The sequence below is a fragment of the Euprymna scolopes genome, chromosome 28 (genome assembly GCF_053919585.1).
Source record: "Euprymna scolopes isolate OS-2025 chromosome 28, ASM5391958v1, whole genome shotgun sequence".
In the NCBI taxonomy this organism is placed as follows: Eukaryota; Metazoa; Mollusca; class Cephalopoda; order Sepiida; family Sepiolidae; genus Euprymna; species Euprymna scolopes.
Window position 1 is genome coordinate 95,574,055 of NC_136509.1, and position 22,460 is coordinate 95,596,514.

Sequence of the window (22,460 nt, forward strand, 5' to 3'; positions counted from 1 at the left end):
CCAGTAGCCGTGGTAACTCGGAGCAGTACCCAAACAACCCTTTTCGGGGCTATCTACTCAACTTCATGCGATTAAAACTGTCCTTTTCAGGTCGACTCACAAACTACCAGAATGCAGTATACCTTCCACTCTCTACTCCTGCCAGCCCTCTGAGACTCCCCTCTACAGCTAGCGACTCCTACAGCTTCCAGCGACTCCAGCAGCCTCCTGCTCACTCTTGCAGCCTCCAACGTTTCTAGCCACCAGCTCCAGCTACCCTTGACATCCGGCCTCCAATTCCAGTGCCCGTCGATGTCCAGCTACCAGTTTCCAGTGCCCACTGACGTCCAGCAAACCGTTTCAGTACCCATTGATACCCGGCTACCAGTTCCAGTACCCGTCGATGTTAGGTACCCCATTGACACTCGGCTACTAGTTTCCAACCTCAGACCCCGTCTACACGACCCGGATCAACTTCTATAGTAATTACTGTGTTTATATAATAGTGCTTAATAATACATAGAGCTATTTATCTATCTATCTATTATATTATAAAACTCAAATCGCCTTGCTTGAGCGTTGAAACCGTGTTTCCGGTCTTCAGCTTCCGGTTTGAAAAATTCTGCGCATGTATAAAAGAAAGTCATGAAAGGTTTTTTTTTTTTTTTTTTTTTTTTTTTTACACAGTGATCACCTCTTATCAAGGCCCGGACGCCACTCAAGGATAAGGGTTATTGCAAGTACATTATGTTAGTGTGGAGATTTGATGAAATGTTTACTTAAGAGGGCGGTTCATTAGGAATCTGTTAACATTGGGCTTGAAGACATTCAAGTTGTAGTCCGGTGGGAAGCAGACAGACGGAACAGAGTTCCACAGGCGTGCAGTTCTAAGAAAGAAGGTTTTTCTAATCGGCAATTTCTTCGCGTTTAAAATATGCTAATATAAACAAAACTATTAACCCTTTTTGCTTTTTTTTTTCCATCGGCATTTGACGAATTTTATTTGTATTTTAATTGCAAGTTAGAATCGTTTTCAAACAAAAAACGAAACAAATATGTTTACGATTTAAAGTCTTTTATATATTCTGTAATTGATAGTGTAAAAACGTTAAAATTACTCAGATCAGCTTGCCCAATCGTTGAAACCGTGTTAATAAAAAGAAACTACTTAATTATCAATACATAATCACATCTAACTTTTTTTATAAATGGAACATTTAAAAAAATCGCAAAAGTAACTGTTACCAAAGGCAATAAAAATGACATCTCATAGTTAACTGGTTGGTAAAGAAAAAAATGAAGAAGTTAAAATCATTTAATTGTGGGTGTATGTGTTGAACACGGTAAGTTTGGGAAAATGAGTTAAAAATTAAAAAACTATATAAAATACTGTTAAAAACTCGCTCAATATATGTTACCATGACATAAGCTGACATATATTCGGTGGGGGTTTAACAGTATTTTATATATTTTTTATTTTTAACTAATTTTCCCAAACTTACTGTGTTCAACAGAGACCTCGGCGCCATTTGTAATTTCCCAATACATCAGTAAACACTGTATGTTTTTTAGCTAAATAAACATGTTACATTAAATAAAAAACACTAAAAAATTATCCAGTTAGGTAGAAAAGTAACTTATCTTGCCTTTGATAACATTTATTTGTTATATACTTGTTTTTTGACAAATTTTTCGAATCTATGTGTATAGTAATACAAACCCAAACTTTAACTACTATCGACAGAGCTCCCCAAAACGAATTTTCTATACATTTTACGTCAGGATTTGATGTAGAAACAATGTGAGCTAACCTTCTCTTAGGACGGCTACACCACGGCTACCGAGAGAGTAGGCCAATGAACATGACAGCGTGACGTCATTACCAGATCAACATGTAGGTAAAGGCACGAAGGTGCCTAAAGTTTCCGGTGTTCAACCACGTGGCCATAAAAATATTTTTCGTTGTCTTATATTGTGGCTGTTGTAATTATGTTTTTTTTTATTCCCTTAAAAAGAAAAACACAATTCTCGATTTAGATTATTCGTACAATTATCATAATTGCACATTGGGATAATTTTAATCTAACAAAATATGACCGTAAGTGAACTAGTTTTATTTCTATTGAAAGAACTTTTATTTCTATTGAAGGAAGTCAAATATTCCATTTTATTTATTTTTTAAACTGCAAAACAAACAATTTTTACATGAGAATATTTTTCAGTCCGTTCTTTTAATAGTAAATAAAACTTTTCATTGAGTATTTCCAAATATTTTAAAGTTAGAAGCATTTTTCACGACAGTTTTTTTGTTTTATTTTTGTTGCTGCTGTTTTTTTTTGTTTTGTTTTTTTAACTAAAACGATCAACGAATTCAGTATTTTAGCACCGGGCGTAATTTATTTCTTTGAAATATATTTAAAACTTAAAAAATTTTGTTTTATAACATTTTATCAGTAAATAATTTACATGACTTAAATGGGAAATGATATAGGAAATTCTCTATTCTCTCCCAAGTCATACGAACACAAATTCATCTTAAAAATTCATTAACTAATCAGTTTTAATTAAAGTTTTGATATTAAGAGTACATGAAATTTTAGTTAACAGATTTTCTTGTGTTTTATCTTATAAATAAATGTTTACGCACCGTGCTGAAATAATAACGTTATTTAGAAAGCCATTCTTAATAGGAGAGGGGAGCTTTCTAACTATTCTGCACTTTCACCTAAAAATTTAATGAAAAATTAAAGATACCATAAAAATTTAATTTAACTTGAAAATCCTATCTAAAATATAGCACGGTGCATACACTGACTGCACAAGCACCATTATTATTATTATTATTATTATTACAACAACAATAATAAAAAAGTATGTCTCGGGGATGTGGACCCTGCATAAACGGGTTTTAATTAAATGGTTGCTCCCTAAGAAGCGCATACGCAAAAGGTTTTCATTGGTTTATTTAATCACAAAATCTTTTTTGAAGGTACTATTTGAGGCAAAAAAAAAAGGCCAAAGCATTATTTGAATATGTATGAAAAAATAAATGTAACAAAAAAAAAAATATTAGTGTGGAAAATATAATAATAAAAATAAATTAAAATAAAATAAAAGCAAGCACGAAATAAATGTATGAATCAAATTTAATTAAAGACATAAAAAAAATATATAAAAAATAAAATTCATGCTCCATTACAAAAAAAAAGTGTATGAGATATATACGAAGAAAGTGAAACAACCCCTCAGGGTACAGCCATTAAATTAAAACACATTTACGCAGGGTCCACGTTCCCCATGAAGTACCAAAAAAAACGAAAAAACTGTAGATGTCATCTACTGGCGCCACACCAACTAGTTGTGAAGGGTCAGGGAGGATGGAAAGTTCGAGGTGGGAGAGTACTAATCAGACCTCCACTGGAAGTGTACAGTTCAAATCTGGTACCTTGGGGGGGGGGCATTTTGTCACCCAAACCGCAGGAAACACCAATGGCCGATGCCAACGAGAAATCAATGGCAGACGACTGTTGCATGCAATCATCTGCATGAGTGGTCAACTAGTGGAGAACATTGGAAATCTGGGGAGACTTGTTGTCACTTGGTCTCCAGTAAATACCACAGGTTACTGCCAGTGAGCGATCACTGATGATGGCCTGTGAAACAACTCCCAGTGAGTGAAATAATAATAATGTCCCCTCACAAATTTACCACCAACCTGATTTAATATCGTAGATGTTTACTATATTTTCTTAGTTTTTAACCAATGTTCACATTATGTGTATAGTATTATATTATGATTATATTATTATAGTATGATTGTCTTTTAGTAGTTATGTGACTTCATTTCTGTATTCTGCCCTGATATGAAGATGAAGACTATAGCGGAGTAAAGGATTCCTAACCATGTAACTGATGAAAATACGCTACACATTTTAATGAAAAACATGGGGAAAATGAACATAGAAGAACAGAAAACCAAAACTTCAACATATAGTCTTGTGGGGGGAAAATCCAGCTTCCCAAAAAGGGTCACTCTGGATAGGAAGAAAAATAAAAATTGTCTCAGTCATGAAGGATTTCTCCTCCACTGGCCGAGGACAGAAAAGGTGAATTGTAGCATCAGAACAGATACTACACTGTGTTTTTATCCCGAAGGCCAAGAATTGTTTGTGTTTTATGTTTCTTTAATTGTTTGTCCCCTAAATTCATAATTCAGTTTTATCAGTATTAGATTGTATATTGCTTTCAAATTACGTAATTTTACATAATATTTATATTTTATCTTGAATAAAGTTCAGTTTCATTATTAATCGAATTAGGTGCCTTTCTTTTCTTTTTTAACATGTTTTAATGTTCTGTTTTAAAATGCCGTCATATAGTATCGACAGTAACAGTTCGCCAAATCTTACCTACATTGCCTACGAACATTTTTCAGTTAATAGGCTTTCTATATCTCGGTGGCCGTGGCTACACTCAAGAAAAACAAACAAAAAGGGTTCTCTGCTGGGACCCCTACTCAACCGTCCAGCCTTCTCCTCCCTTGTCTTCCTTTCGGCCAGCGACTTCTACCAGGTTAGGGAGAGGCTAGAGTGTTAAGGATGGGTGCTGATTATTCATACAACAGCAAAGCCACAAGTCAAGGAAGGGCTTACAGATAGTGGAGGTAGTAGTGGTGGTAATGGTGATGATGATGATGATGATGATGATGTCAAAGGATCGCTAAGCCCCACCGCCACTCCGAACAGAGGCGGGGGGGGGGGGGGACAAAGAGGATGACACCCAAGAGGACAGGGTAAGAAGTGCAGGCGTCTCGGCCTACGCTGGCACCACTTATTTTGTTTTTTTTTTTTGTTTTTTTTTTGTCCGTTTAATCAAAATTTTGTTTTGAAAAATAAAAATCTGGGTTTGTTTTATTATACACATAGATTCGAAAAGGTTGTCAAAAAAAAAAAAAAACACAAATATATAACAAATAAATGTTATCAGAGGCAAGATAGGTTACTTTTCTACCTAAATGGATAATTTTTTTGTGTTTTTATCTAATGTAAAATGCTTATTCGGTTCGAAAAACAAAGTATTTATCGATATATTTGAAAAAGACAAATGGTGGCGAGGTCTCTGTTGAATATGTTAAGTTTGTAAAAATGAGTAAAAACTAAAAAACTATACAAAATACTGTTAGAAACTCACTCAATATATGTTACCGTAACATAACTGACATATATTCGGTGGGTTTCTGACAGTATTTTGTATAATTTTTTAGTTTGGACTCATTTTCCCAAACTTAACGTATCCACCAGCGAGCTCGCCGCCATTTGTCTTTTTCAAAGATTCCGATAAACACTGCATGTTTTTGGACCGATTAAACATTTTACAAAAAAATAAAATCACTAAAAACTTATCTAGTTAGGTAGAAAAATAATTTCTCTTGCCTTTGATAACATTTATTTGTTATATATTTGTTTTTTTTTTGTTTGTTTTTTTTTACAACTTTTTCGAATCTATGTGTATAGTAAAACAAACCCCAACATTTTTATGTTACTTTTTGGGGTAAAAAAAGAAAAGCTAAAAATTCATACCTTTTAAGGTGCTATTTTTAAAAGAAAGAAGACAACATTTTAAAGACATTTTTATGTTTGCATATTTCTTGTCTTTAAGGTTTTTATTTCAAGTAAAATTATTCTTTTATTTTACGTGCAAAATCGAAAATCTTCCAGTTCCCCCCCCCCTATATTTTGTTGCTATTGTTTGGACAATACATCTAACTTTGTCGCTCCAGTCGATAGAACTAATTCTTGAATTGCCTCTCAATTAGAGAGGCCTTTTTTATTTTTTACGTATATTTTTATTTTTATTTCTTAATTGTTATTCTAAGGTCAGTTCTTTTTTATTTTTATTTTTTTTAACCATTGCTTTGGGAAATAAAAGCAATGACCTTTTTATTCCATGAATAAAATTTGGCCAAAGTGATATACTTTTCGGGTCTAGTTTTTTTTATTTGCTTCCATTTTTTATTTGCTCCCCTTTTTATTTTCTCCTCTTTTTTATTTGCTCCCCTTTTTTATTTGCTTCCCTTTTTTTATTTGCTCCCCTTTTTTATTTTCTTCTCTTTTTTATTTGCTTCCCTTTTTTATTTTCTCCTCTTTTTTTATTTGCTTCCCTTTTTTATTTGCTCCCCTTTTTATTTGCTCCCATTTTTATTTGCTCCCATTTTTATTTTCTCCTCTATTTTTATTTGCTTCCCTTTTTTATTTGCTCCCCTTTTTTGCTCCCCTTTTTATTTGCTCCCCTTTTTATTTGCTCCCCTTTTTATTTGCTCCCCTTTTTATTTGCTCCCCTTTTTTATTTTCTTCTCTTTTTTATTTGCTCCCCTTTTTTATTTGCTCCTCTTTTTTATTTTCTCCCCTTTTTTATTTTTTCCTCTTTTTTTATTTGCTTCCCTTTTTTATTTGCTCCCCCTTTTATTTGCTCCCCTTTTTATTTTCTCCCCTTTTTTATTTTCTTCTCTTTTTTTTGCACCCCTTTTTATTTGCTTCCCTTTTTTTGGTCCCCTTTTTATTTTTTCCTCTTTTTTTATTTGCTTCCCTTTTTTATTTGCTCCCCCTTTTATTTGCTCCCCTTTTTATTTTCTTCTCTTTTTTTATTTGCTCCCCTTTTTATTTGCTCCCCTTTTTATTTTCTCCTCTATTTTTATTTGTTCCCCTTTTTTATTTGCTTCCCTTTTTTTATTTGCTCCCCTTTTTTATTTTCTCCCCTTTTTATTTGCTCCCCCTTTTTTATTTGCTCCCCCTTTTTTATTTGCTCTCTTTGCTTGTATTTACATGACTTTGCTTTTATTATTTTATTCAATGGAAATGCGCGACTTTGTTTTACCCCCCCCCCCATGTTTTATGTTTGCTATCCAATAAAACGAATTTTGGTAACGACTCCAAAATTACGTTAATTTTTCTTAGGTCTCCCCCATGAACATGTTTGTTTATGTGGAAAAGGCGATGGAAGTTTTAAATGAAATTAGTCCAATATGTTTCGACAGACCAAAACCTTCTGTAAACTAAAGTTCATGAAGGATTGGGGGGGGGGGGGGGGTAGTTGAAATGAAAAAGTCATCCAATCAGGTAACTGATGTAATTCTTTGCCTTTATTCGTTGCTTACGACAGGACTTAATATTTATCTCTCTCCCACAAGATGTGACACAAGATCAGGGAAAGTGGAATTTGAAAAGCCTGCACCCTAAAGGTAGAGCACTCTGACCTATGAAAAATGCCTGCGCAACACCATCGGCATTCCCTGGTAGAGACACTTCAGGCGACTAGCAATAAACTGACCCTGAGAAGGCAAAGTCTGGGAGAGTGAACCGCCTAGAACTGCACAGGTCTATACCTCAATCAACAAAGAACAAAAAATCCAAAAACAATAGCCCAGACTGTAGCCTACAAAACATGCCTGAGCGGCCCTATCAACATACTCGGTAGGGGCACCTCCGGCGATTATCAATAAACTAGAAGAAGACGGCAAAACATGCAGTAATTCATCCAAGCACGTTTCATGGCAACATATATAAAACAATTACACTTATAAAACAAACACATATAAAAAACACATAAAAAACATATATAAAACAATTACACTTATAAAACAAACACATAAAAAACATATATAAAACAATTACACTTATAAAACAAACACATAAAAAACATATATAAAACAATTACACATAAAACAAACACATAAAAAACATATATAAAACAATTACACATAAAACAAACACATATAAAAACATATATAAAACAATTACACTTATAAAACAAACACATATAAAAAACATATATAAAACAATTACACATAAAACAAACACATAAAAACATATATAAAACAATTACACATAAAACAAACACATAAAAAACATATATAAAACAATTACACATAAACAAACACATATAAAAAACATATATAAAACAATTACACATAAAACAAACATATAAAAAACATATATAAAACAATTACACATAAAACAAACACATATAAAAAACATACATAAAACAATTACACTTATAAAACAAACAAATATAAAAAAACACTTATAAAACAACACATATAAAACAATTACAGGTGAAAAGTCATCTCCCTCTCAGTACAGACCAATAAGTCTCCCATGTGTCATGAGTAAGTTGTTGGAATCCATATTAAATAAAGAAGTAGTCAACCACCTCAACAGAAATAACCTTCTTAGTAACATGCAATATGGTTTCCACTCTGCAAGATCTACAGCAGATGTGCTAACGGTTATTACACAGGATTAGTGAATCTCTTGACAAAGGTTTCCTTTCCAGGGCAATTGCTCTTGACATATCGAAGGCCTTCGATAAGGTATGGCATAAGGGCCTACTTTACAAGATTTCCAGCTACGGTATAACTGGTAATGTTTTCTCAATCATTACATCATTTCTCTCTGATAGGTTCATAAGAGTAGTGGTTGATGGGCAGAAATCAGAGGCCCACAGTATTAATGCTGGAGTCTCCCAGGGGTCTATTCTGGGCCACACTCTTCTTCCTGATCTACATCAATGATCTCACAAAACACATACTTAAATCATTCGTTGACATCTATGCTGATGACACGACCATCTATGGCAACACATCAAAGGCCGTAAATGACAAAGTTCTCTCTAATTCTCTCTCCTCTGATCTTGAGCACGTGGTACAATGGGGGAAGAGGTGGCTGGTCACTTTTAATGCATCCAAAACCAAGCTTCTATCTTTACATCATCAACGCTTAGATCCCCATCTGGCATCAATTGAAATGGATGGCTCTCGTCTTGGGAAGGCTCCATGTTTTGACAAGCTTCTGGGTTTGACCTTTACTCCTGATCTGAAATGGAATACGTACATCAAATCTGTTGCCAGGGACGCTAGGAAAATGGTGGGATCCTTCTAACGCTCCAGTAGATATCTCACTACTGATGCAATTCTCTATCTGTATAAAAGCCAAGTACATCCAAGGATGGAGTACTGCTGCCACATCTGGGCAGGAGCTGCTAAAAACAGCCTATCCTGCCTTGACAGAGTACAAAATAGACTTTGTGGTTTAGTGGGGGATGCCCTTTTCTCTTCCCTGCAACCCATCTCTCACAGAAGAGACGTTGCAAGCCTGTCTTTGTTTTATCGCTATTTCCATGGCAGGTGCTCGTCTGAGCTCAAATCCCTCGTCCCCCCTCGCCAATCTTTCACGAGAAACACCCGTCTGGCTGAAACTACTGTCAATAATTTTCCCCACTCTTTATCTGTTCTTAAATCTTTCTTAGAACTGCACGCCAGTGGAACTCTCTGCCGTTCGCCTGTTTCCCACCTGACTACAACTTGGATGTCTTCAAGTCCAACATAAACAAACTCCTGACAAACCGCCCCCTTAAGTAAGACACTCTATCAAAACCCCCAGTACTAATGATTACTACAATACTATCTAATTGATAACTGTACACGCAATAACCCTTATCCATGAGTGGCCTTCGGGCCTTGATAAGTGGTGACCCTCATGTAAAAAAAACAAAAAAAAAACAATTACACATAAAACAAACACTTATAAAACAAAAACATATAAAACAAAAACATATAAAACAAAAACAGGTATTACACGGAAAAGCGCTGTCCCTTTTCCGTGTAAATAAGAAGAATATTAGATAAGTGAAACTGAGATTAGGATAAGCCTAGAATCGAACCCTGTAGGCAAAGTTAAGAAATGGAATATTAGAAATTAAGTCTATTGTTTATTCTTTTAGAAATCTGAATATTAATTATGTCAGTAAAAGAATGAACAATGCAAATTAAATTATATTGTTTAAAAATAGGTTAGATTAGAATTGAGGATTCTTTTGTTTGTCAAGAGTGTATTGGACAAACATATGAAAAGCCACTTGAAATTAGTCACGTTTGAAAACACACTTCTGATGTCATAGAACTGCTAGTCTATATACCTAGAAAAGTGAACGTGTCTGTCTGTCTGTCTGTGTACATTTCCTTACACAATAACTGTCAATTTTTAGTCTACAGACTCGAAATTTGATATACAGGGTACTGAGATTTGGAAAAATCTATGTGATCAGTTTTCAGCCAGAAATGTGGCTGTTAAGGGGTCAAAGTTCAACGATTTGACCTTTGAGAACTCTACCAAACTCCTCCGACAATTTTGGGTCTAAACACTTGAAATTTTAGATATAGGTTCCTTGGACATGAATCTTACTTAATAACTTGATTTGAGCCCAAAACAGTAAATGTTAAGGGGTCATAATAGGGGTCAAAGTTAAAAAAATTGACTGGTTTTTTTTTTGGGGGGGGGGTGCTCAGCATACACCTCCAACACCCGGGCAACGCCGGGCACCCATGCTAGTATACCTAGAAAAGTGAAATTGTCTGTGTGTTTACATTTCCCTACCAAATTACTCTTTCAACTTTCAGTCTACAGACTCGAGATTTGACATAAGGTGTATTGAGATTTGGGAAAATCTTTTTAATCTGTTTTCGGCGAGAAATTTGGCTGTCAAGGGGTCAAAGTTTAACGATTTGATGTTTGAAAACTCTCAGCCCACTTTTCGGTGATTTTAGTTTATCTTTAAGAATTCCATGTCAATCCTACATTCACGCATTCATTCATTACACAAGAGCACGCGACTAATGGCTATCGGCCTTGTTTTTCTTACAAGTCAAACTAACGAGGACAATCAATAAAGTTGTCAGTAAATATTAGAATTGTCTTTTTTATTTTACAAAATACATTCCAAAGTTCAGGAATCCTGATTGAAAAATGCGGCCCTCTTTCGGTTCAATTGAAATGGGATATATATGGAATAGAGAGGTTTTAAAAGAAATATGTTGCATTGTTGCATCGACATTTTAACTCTAAGCATCAATCGTGTTGTATCAGTTATTGTTCTGTAAGAAAAGGATTGTTCTTGGAAACCAAATCAACTCAAGTTTCAAAACAACCAACAATGGTTTATTTGGAGGTTAGAATGACACCCAGCCACAGAATGACAAAATAGACAAACATCTTTTCCAACCAAAAACCAACAATCCTTTTGCCCCCACCTCCATCTTAAGCAGAGACCAATGAACTCCCTCTGCTAAGAATATATGTGTGGTATTGAAATTGTTTACTAACGAGATATATATACATATGTTTTGTTTACAGAAAATGTAGATGAGATAAGTCATCGGTACCGCCGGTTTCAAACCTGATAATTAGGGACCGTTTTAGATACCCATATCAAGCTCTCTTTAGCCATAAGTATTGGCTGAAGAGAGCTTGATATGGGCATCTAAAACGGTCCCTAATTATCAGGTTTGAAACCGATGGTACCGATGACTTGTCTCATCTAAACTTTCTGTAAACAAAACATAAATAATACGATCTTATTTTCGGATTTCTCCTTATAATACAGCACTCTGCTGGAATTATTTTTCCTAAAAAAATATAGCTATATATATATATATATATATATATATATATATATATATATTAATGAAATTTTGAAATACTTTCAGATTACAGATTGTGTAATACTGGGAACTTAAAGTCCATATAAAAATTAGTATCAATGTTATAAGATAATCCCAATCAAATAAAAAAAAAGCTCAATATACAAGATAGAACAATATTATAAATGAAAATTTGGAGATGAATTGAGTAAAAAAAACAAAAAAAAAACATACAACAAATTTATTATTCAAAAAGGAATACAAAAAATTCATGTTTAAATTTTGGTATTTCTTGTCGAATAATAAATTTGTTGTAAATTTTTTAATTTACTGAATTTAATTCAAAATTTTCATTTATATATATATATATATATATATATATATATATATATATATATAATTATTTTCTACTATAATAATTAAATACACAGGTGGCAAAAAAAAGTCCCCACTTGTAATTTTTTTTTTAAAAACTACAAATTTAAGCTAAATTTAATGTAACTGTTTAAACAAACAATACCTCATTTGATTGGCCTTTTATTCTTCTATAATTTTACCTGTTCATATTTAGAGATTTAGCTTAAATTTGCAGTTTTAAAAAAAAATTACAAGTGCGAACTTTATTTTTGCAGGCACTATATATATATATATATATATATATACATACATATATATACATACATATATATACATAGCGTGTCAGGAGGTGATGAAAAAAATCCAATAAAGTGCTCGATCGTGGATATGAGAGCTGAAGATACAATATTTATTATGATATTATATATACATTTTTCATTGGTTTCGTTTGTTCACTTTGCATTGGTTCAGTTTTTCATTGTCGCTGACGAACTTACGCTGTTTTTTCCAACCTCTTATGGTTGATTCGGTGTAACGAAACCAATGGTACGACCTTGAAATATGTACATATAGTCTCATAATAAATATTGTGTGTATATATATATATATATATATATATCGTTAGTAAATAATTCCAATGCCATAAATATATTTATCTAACATTCATATCATTTTTTGGTTGTACGGAACATCTTACACATGTTTCGTTGAATGGTGTAGATTAACCAAACAACTCATCAGACACGCATATAAATCCATAAGAAAAATAGTTTTTTTTTTTTTTCGTGATTGAAAATAACAAAAGGTGGAAAAGGAAATAGAGTTCTTTGATTGCCCCTATTTACAATGCCTCCCCACGGGACAGGGTCGTTTTTTAACGTGGAGAAAAGGAACAAAAATTAAAATTGTCTCAGTCGTGAAGGATTTCTCCTCCACTGACAGAGAACAAGAAATTGAAGTGCAGCATGTGAAAAAATATTTTTTTTAAAACTTACTTATTACAAAATGGCTGTTGGTTTTTCAGCTGATTTATAATCTGGTGAATCGAATCGAAAAATCATATAACTTTTATTCAATCAGGCCAAAATTTAAAACTTACTTATTACAAAATGGCTGTTAGTTTTTCAGCTGATTTATAACTTTTATTCAATCAGGCCAAAATTTATGGCTGAATATAATTTTTCACCCGTTTTCATTGACATGTATTCATGTATGGAGAATTTTAGTAGAAGTTTTGGGAGTAAAATGCAGTATCGAATAATTGTTTTGATTGGAAATCATTATTTTAATAACAAGAAATATTCAGGTCCGATAGTTCTGTGTGATTATGTCGAAAAGGGATCAGTTTGAAATCATAGAACCTCAAAATATTCCAAAAATTGTTGCGGCAAAGCATAAAGTTGGTGGATCCAAACTAAAGTTAATGCAGCAGCTGCTCCAAGAAGTTTATGTAAAACTCCGCTCGTGCATGTTCGGGTGTTTTCACTTCATGCGAGTTGCAGAATATTTGCGTTGTTGTGGTGGTGGCGCCAAATACGGAATGCAGTGGGTTGCGGTGGCATCAATTTATGACTAATTTTTACCTATTTTTTGGGGGGGGGGAATGGCGTCAGCCAGAAGATTATGCAGAAATATTTGGTTTGGTTGTTTTATGGCATATCAACCCTTTTTGGGTTATTTAATGGCGAATCTAGTTATTTTGGAAACAAATATTCATGTTGCATCCAGTTATTTTGTAGAATGGTTTTAATTCTTCAAGTTCTTTGTATCTTAAATCGATAGTTTGTAGTGTTTGGTTTGGTTGTTTTATAGTGGATTTTATTGTTTTTGTTTCCTGCCCTGCAGAACATGAATGAGTTTTGTAATGGGAGAGGGCAAAGAGTTACAGTATTAATGTTTGGTACATTTTAAGTTAAGAAACCAGCCAGAAAATGGGAAAGACAGAAAGAGAAAGGGGAAATGGGAAGAAGGAAAAGGGGAGTGAGAAAGGTGGGTTGTTGTTTTTGCAGAACATGATTAAGTTTTGCCAAACGAAGTAGAAAAACCAAAAGCATCAATGTTAGGTGCATTTCGTCTCAGGAAGCCAATATCTTCAGACAGCCTGATCTGGTAGCAGAAATAAGCCCGATGTGTTCTGCTATATATGTGGAGAATACACCTTTGCTCCTAATAGGAAGCCAGTCACAAGTTTCATTACGCAGGATTACCAGGCTTATTTTTGTAATGAAACTATGGACACGTGTCGTTCTTTTTTACGTTTTTTTTGTTAACAAGTACGCATGTGTGGAGCATTTTAAAAGTTGGTGGGGGGTAAAATGCCATGTCGAATAATTGTTTTGATTGAAAATGATTATTTTAATGACAAGTATTCCGGTTCTATAGTTCTGTGTGATTATGCCAAAAAGGGATCAGTTTGAAGTCAAAAATTGCACTGTGCTCAACATTACACAAAGAAGGACTGGCCTGTACAGAGGGAATGGGTAACTTGCAACGGAAGGAACGTCATCAACGACTCTCTAATGGACAGAGACAGAATACTCTTCTCACTGCTGCACATCAAGCTCGGCTTTATCAAGCAGTTCACCAAGGCTCTGGATAAGGATGATGACTGCTTGACTTTCTTGTGCCAGGCATTTCCAGGACTGAGCATGTAGAAGTTTAAAGTTGACATCTTTGACGCTTCTCAGATTCAGCAGCTCAGAGATTCAGAGTTCGAAAACTCAATGAACAAAGTGGAACTGGAAGCTTCGAAGGCATTCGTTCTGGTAGTGAAGCACTTTCTTGGCAACAATAAGGCCAGAAACTACGCAAAACTTGTTAACAACCTGCTGACTGCTTTCAGAAGGCTGGGCTGCAACATGAGCGTTAAAATGCACTATTTTCGCATACGGACTAGTTTCCTGACAACTGGAGTTCAAGGGGTGATTAACAGAGGGAGAGATTCTATTAAGACCTGAAAGGGACGGAAACCAGGTATCAGGGTCGCTGGTACACAGTTATGATGGCCGACTACTGTTGGAATCAGAAGAGAGGCCTCCCTGCCGCTGAGCATTCCAAGATTTCAAAGAAACGGAAGTACAAGGCTGAAAGTTTTAACAATGGTGAAGCAACATGCAATTTACATGCAATTATCTTTATCAATACTCACTATTCGGTTTGCAGTAATCGATCAGATAATCAATATACGTTTCTATCAGGTAATCAATGTTTTGACAAATTTCATAATGCGTGATTAACATTTGCGTGATTAACATTTGCTTATTTTTGTAATCATTGCTGATTAGGATAAAGCTTGGATGCTACACATGGTCTCCGCATTAGTGGACTAATGGTGAGAGAAGTTTGAACTTTGGAATTCCTATGTTTTGGAGAAGGCCGACAAACCATATTACTAACTGCTAATTTTGCACTGTTGATATGAAGTGATGACGATATGAAGTGATGAAGATATGAAGTGATGACGATATGAAGTGATGATGATATGAAGTGATGACGATATGAAGTGATGACAATATGAAGTGATGAAGTATCAAGTGTAAAGTATGAAGTAATAAAATATGAAGTGATTAAGTATGTGCTGAAGAAAAGATGTCATGATCAGCATAAGTGATTTATTTGTGTTGACATGAAGATTGTGAACTTTTATGTTGGAGCTACAGTCTAGCTTCCATGTTTTTGGTTTCTGTGGATAGTCCAGCTTTCCATGAAGAAGGACTGGCCTGTGCGGGAGGAATTGGTGTCTTACAAAGAAAGGAACGTCATCACCGATCCTTTGGTCAACAGAGACCTAATACTCTTCCCATCGCTGCACATCAAGCTCGGCTTAATCAAGCAGTTTATTAAGACCCTAGACAAGGATAGTGACTGCTTCACTTACTTGTGCCAGACTTTTCCAGGATTGATCATGGAGAAGTTTAAAGTTGACATCTTTGATGGCCCTCAGATCTGGCAGTTCATCAGAGATCCAGAGTTCGAAAACTGGAACTGGAAACGTGGAAGGCATTTGTTCTGGTAGTAAAGAACTTTCTTGGCAACAATAAGGCCAGAAACTATGCGGAACTTGTCAACAACATACTGACTGATTATAGAAACCTGGTGTCAAGATGTACTACCTATTTTCACATATGGACCGGTTCACTGAAAATTGGCGTTAAATGAGTGACAAGCAGGGGAAGAGATCCCATCAGGACCTGAAAGAAACCAGGTATCAGGATCGCTGGGACACAATCATTATGGCTGACTACTGAGCATTCTAGGAGTTCAAAGAAACGGAAGTACAAGGCTTGAAGTTTTAACAATTGTGAAGCAACATGCAATTTCTGTGTACTTAGCTCACTATTCGATTTACAGTAATCGATGTTTCGATCAAGTAATCAATATATGTTGTTGGCAAAACATTTCTTTCTCTTATAAACATTTAGGATGATACGTGTTGACAAAAATCAGCTGATAATACCACAAAAATGATGGAGAGAAACGGATGGCATTTCCTGATTCAGCTGTGCAAAAATACTCTAAATATGGAGTACTGTTGTCACATCTGGGCTGGTGCATCTGCTGCTTGTCTCTCGCTCCTGGACAGGGTTCAAAAAAGAGTCGCAAACCTGATAGGTCCTGAACTGTCATCTAGGCTTCAACCTCTGTCCCATCGACGAGATGTTGCATCCCTCTGCCTGTTCTACAAATACTTTAATGGTGAATGCTCTGACGAACTGCAAACACTTGTACCTCCCCGACGTAACTACCCCCGACAAACCCGACAAGCTACTAAGTCTCATCCCTTTACAGTGGAGATCCCTAGGTGCAAGAAAGCCTTTTACTCCAATAGTTTCTTCCCCAGAACTGCGGGTCTTTGGAACTCCCTTCCGGGATTCTGCTTTCCCAACTGCAATGATATGCAGAAGTTCAAGTGTAATGTTAACAAACATCTTTCTACTCTTCTCCCTTCATAATGACCCCGCTAATTAATTCCCTAATAGTAGCCCCCTGCTTAAAAGTGGTACTGTGCCTTGTTTGGGGTGAAAATTGAATAAAAAAAAAAAAATAAAAAAAAATCAGTTGTAGGAATGTAGACAATATTCATAAATTAAAAAAAATGTTGCCTAGTCTTATAGGTTATTCAAAGATCTTTCTAGAAAAGAAAACCCCTTTAAATATGGATGCCATGAGGAAATATATATATATATATATATATATAAACTGGAACTTTATCTGTGTTTGTGTGGGTTCGTTCCTTATGGGCTGAGAAGTGGCTCAACCAAGTTTTTAAAACTTTTACATGACTGTACTTTATGTGCCTGAAAGTATTCTTACAAAGGTTTTGTATCGGAATACGTTTGATAAGCACTGAAAATCGATAATTGAAATAATCCAATTACAAAATGAAACTTCGATTTTGACCAAAGTCAACACTTTTATACAACCTAACATCACAAGAACATTTGAGAAGTTGTATCATCGCACAAGCAGAAAGGTATGGCTTATAAAATCAACTGTAGATACTTCTATGAGATATTGGCGCATTTGAAATGAATGTTTCTGTTTAGAGCACAATTGAACTATTATACTTGACTTTTGCATTTTAAATCTTTAAGTGAAGCCATTATATACAGATAATTTTATAAAAATCAACAGTAGATTTTCTACAGTGCAATGTAGACTACAAAGTACTGTGAACTAAGTCACTGCGGGGAGGCATGTGAAACTTCCTCCTGGTAGACAGCGGAGAGGGGCCTAACAAGAGTAGGCAAAAATTGAATTGATTAAAAAATGGGCAATTTCTCCGATTTCGCTTAAAGGATGGGAGGGTGGAACATTTGTTGATCCTCATCCAATTCCGGACATCGTCGGGTCTTCCTGCTAGTTGTATATATATATATATATATATATATATATATGTATATATTACATGGAGGTCACCACTTATCAAGGCCCAGAAGCCACTCAAGAATAAGGGTTATTGCATGTACAGTAATCAATGGGATAGTATTGTAGTAATAGTTAGTATTGGAGATTTGATAAAGTGTCTTACTTAAGGAGGCGATTCATCAAGAATTTGTTTATGTTGGACTTGAAGACATCAAAGTTGTAGTCAGGTGAGAAACAGACAAACGGAAGAGAATTCCACAGGCTTGCACTTCTAAGAAAGAAGCTTTGTTCATGGAATCTACGTTTCCATTTAGGCACAGATAAAGAGTGGAGAAAACTACTGACAGAGGTTCCAGCTGGACGGGTGTTTTTCGTGAAAGATAGGCGAGGGGAGACCAGAGATTGGAGCCCGGACGACACCAGTGAGGGGGTAACCTGCTTTGCCCGGTCATAAAATATGCTTAAGTATGATATTTGAATTAGTCCAGATTTCATATATATTCTTATAGGATTGTGATTTCAAAAGTAAAAAAAAAATATTTGGGTGGCGTCAGTTAGAACCAGAACCGAAAGCAAAACTGCAGCATTCAAAGCTGTTGACGTTACCACTGTACAAACGTGACACGCGTATGAACTGATTAAAAATAAACTAAGATGAATGTACAAAATGTATAACGATTTTTTAAATTTTGACCCCTTTAAAACTATTTTAACTGTCTAACAACCCATAAAAGAACGGTTCATAAAAACCCAATCATTTGAGACCCCCCCCACCTATCACAGCTCTGCGACTTTTAGTTTCAGTGGAGATAAAGTTTGAAAATATGGAGACAGACAGACATATAGCCTTATATATATATATATATATATATATATATATATATATATATATATATTTGTCTACAATGTCTGCATGTATATTTTTGTTTATATTTTATATTTTGTTTGTCGATTGTGTTATACAGAGACACTTCTATGACATCAAACTAAAGAAAATTGGCGGAAGATTAATGGTCCACTGTTCAAAATTTCGCCTGCACATCAGCAGTGGCACCAAGTATTGTGATGAGGCTCCAAATGGTGCAAACAGGCGAACCAGCAGTGCATGGAACCTCAACATTTCAGAAAAAAATGCACTCAAGAAACCATAGATGCGCATTCAACACAAAACGCAAGAAGAAACATTCACATGGGAAGAATGACAAAGATGAAATTCCTTGCTTAAGAATTCCTGCAAAATGACATTTCCTGTCGGGTTGTCATGAGAAATGTTTATTATAAATTTGATTAAAAAATGTTTGGCTTTGTTTCAAACAAAAATTAAGCTGGGTGTCACGATAAAATCTGCGAAACTGTTTCTTAGAGCCGGATATGTGTGCAAAAGACACAATACACATCATCGTCAAATGCAGGTTTTATTTAAACATGCACATACGATGAAACGTTTCGATTGAAACTAGTGTTGGGATGATCAATCGAAATTGGGAATCGGAAAATCAAAACTTTTTGGGGTATCGCAATTGGTATTGGAATCAGAAAATTTTTCCCAATGCTGAAAATGATTTTTTCAATTGTCTTTTTCATTTAATTTTGTTTAAAACAAAATCTAACCCTGCTGGTAGTAGCGCATGGTACAATGAGGGAAGAGGTGGCTGGTTACTTTTAATGCATCTAAAACCAAGCTTCTATCTTTACATCATAAACGCTCTAATCCACATCCAGCATCAATTGAAATGGATGGGTCTCGTCTTGGCGAGGCTCCATGTTTTGACAAGCTTCTGGGATTGACCTTTACTCCTGATCTGAAATGGAACATGTATATCAAATCTGTTGCCAAGGTCCCTGGAAAAATGGTGGGATCCTTCTTCCGCTCCAGTAGATATCTCACTGCTGATGCAATTCTTTATCTGTATAAAAGCCAAGTACGTCTGAGGATGGAGTACTGCTGCCATATCTGGGCAGGAGTTGCTAAAAACAGCCTATCCTGCCTTGACAGAGTAGAAAATAGACTTCATAGTCTAGTGGGGATGCCCTTTTCTCTTTCCTGCAACCTCTCTCCCACAGAACGGATGTTGCGAACCTGTCATTGTTTTATCATTATTTCTATGGGAAGTGCTCGTCTGAGCGCCAATCTCTGGTCCCCTCCCTCACAAATCTTTCACAGAAAACACCCGTCTAGCTGAAACCATTATTAGTAGTTTTCCCGACTCTTTATCTGTGCCTAAATCAAAACGTAGATTCCATGAGCAAAGCTTCTGTCTTAGAAAAGTGCACGCCTGTGGAACTCTCTTCCGTTCGCCTGTTTCCCACCTGACTACAACTTGGATGTCTTCAAGTCCAACATAAACAAATTCCTGATAACTCCACCCCCTTAAGTAAGACACTTTATCAGATGTCCATTACTAGCGATTATTACGATACTATCCCATTGATTACTGTACATGCAATAACCCTTATCCCTGAGTGGCCTCTGAGCCCTGATAAGTGGTTACTTCCTTGCAGAAAAAAATAAAAATGAATATTTATTGATTTTAAACTACTAAAATGTGCCTCACCCTAAACGTGGATTCCATGAACAAGGCCTCTTTTCTAAAACTGTCCACCTGTGGAACTGTCTAATTCGAATATATTTAGTTACTCGTTTTATGCTGTGACTCGATTCATTCTTAAACGTATTGCAATGAGAAATAAAATTAAGTCTTTTTAAATTAAATTAAAAGTACATTTCAAGTGTGAAAATAAGTCAATTAAAATCACTGACAATTTATTCACTGAAAAAATAAGCAAAAACGATTTATTAATAATTAAGTAGAATACGACGAGTCGGATTAAATTCCTCTGTTTTCTTTTAGTTTTTTATTACAGTTTTGCCCATCCGTATTTGAGTAAACTAATCATTATAAAAAAAAAATACCATTTTTTAAATTATGTTTTTCTTACTGATCCTGGATATCAATTTTTTCATTTTTTTTTTTTTTTAAGATTATAAAAAAGTATTCTTACACTGATGTTTACACCATCATGCATACAAATATATATATATATATATATATATATATATATATATATATATATATATATATATTTGTATATATATATATATATATATATATATTTGTATATATATATATATATATATATTTGTATATATATATATATATTTGTATATATATATATATATATTTGTATATATATATATATATATATATTTGTATATATATATATATTTGTATATATATATATATATATATATATATTTGTATATATATATATATATTTGTATATATATATATATATATTTGTATATATATATATATATATTTGTATATATATATATATATATATATTTGTATATATATATATATTTGTATATATATATATATATATATATATATATAAACATATTATATATATATATAAACATATTATATTTGAAATTTTTGTGAGAATTGTTATCATTAAAATCACATGAAATGTTTTTTTTTTTTCAATTATATTATTTTATTTGTGTGAAAATATTGAATATTCAATGCTTAATTCAATGATAGTATCAATAGTTCGAAAAATTAATTTTTCTTTGATTTCATTAACACAGACTTTAAGAGATTTTTTTTCGTTCCTCGAATATTAAAAAAAAATTTAATGGTTAACATACCCAATGCTTTATTTTTTATATAAAAAAGGCAAATACGAATTCATGCGTCTTTTCTTTAGTACTTAAATTTTTTTACTTTAGCAAAGGTGTTTTTGTTAAAAAAAATAACAGATTTTCAAAAAAATTTTAAAAGTAATGGGTTCATTATATTCTGTGATGATTAAATAATAAATACTGAGAATTTCATTTAAATTATTTGATTTTCTGAATTTTGGTGAATTTTGGGATGGAGAGAAGAGTCAAAATGTTGATACATTTCAGGGATCGGCCATTTGTTTTGCACGTACCCAGTCATTTACCACATAAAGAGGTTAGAAACAGTACAACAGCGCCACCTATGAAAAATTATGAAAATTAAATGGAACAATCTTATACCAAATGTTGAAGTACTCAATAGAGCCAACATGGACAGCATAGAAGCCGTACTTGCTACCACACAATTGCGATGGATTGGACATGTGGCCAGAATTGAAAACAATCGCATCCCAAAAATCCTATGGTATGAAGAATTGGAAAATGAACACAGGAAGATTGGCAGAAACTCCACCATAAAGATCTGATTAAGCGCCACCTCAAGGCAATGAATATGAACACAAAAAATTGGGAAAAGTTAGCAGCAGACAGAAGTTGCTGGCGCAGTAGCCTTCACAAAGGAAAGGCAGAAATAGAGGCAAAAATGCCAGGTCTGAACAAAAACATTACCAAAGGCAACAACGCTGGTAACTACCCATGCACTACTTGCGGAGAGACTTTCCACACTGAGCTTGGAATGTTACAACACCGTAGGATAAAGCACTGAGACCCTGACTAGTCATCTTCAGCTATGAAGGACTGTGTAATGATGATGATGATGATGATGATGATGATGATGACCTAGTCATAATAATGATTATTGAATTTAACTTGATCAGTTGAGCATTTTGGTGTTTAAATGTGCCGGTAAATTAACATTCAGATGCAGGGCCGTGGAGGTTAGTGTGTTGGGGGAGAGGGAGAAAGCATGTTGGGTTCAAGTTTAGTCTGAGGAGGACGTGGATTCTCCCCCCCCCCCCAATATAGATTTTATAGACCCAAGAATCAATGGGCAGGGGGGACTTGTCAAGAAGAAAGAAAACTTCCAAAATGACA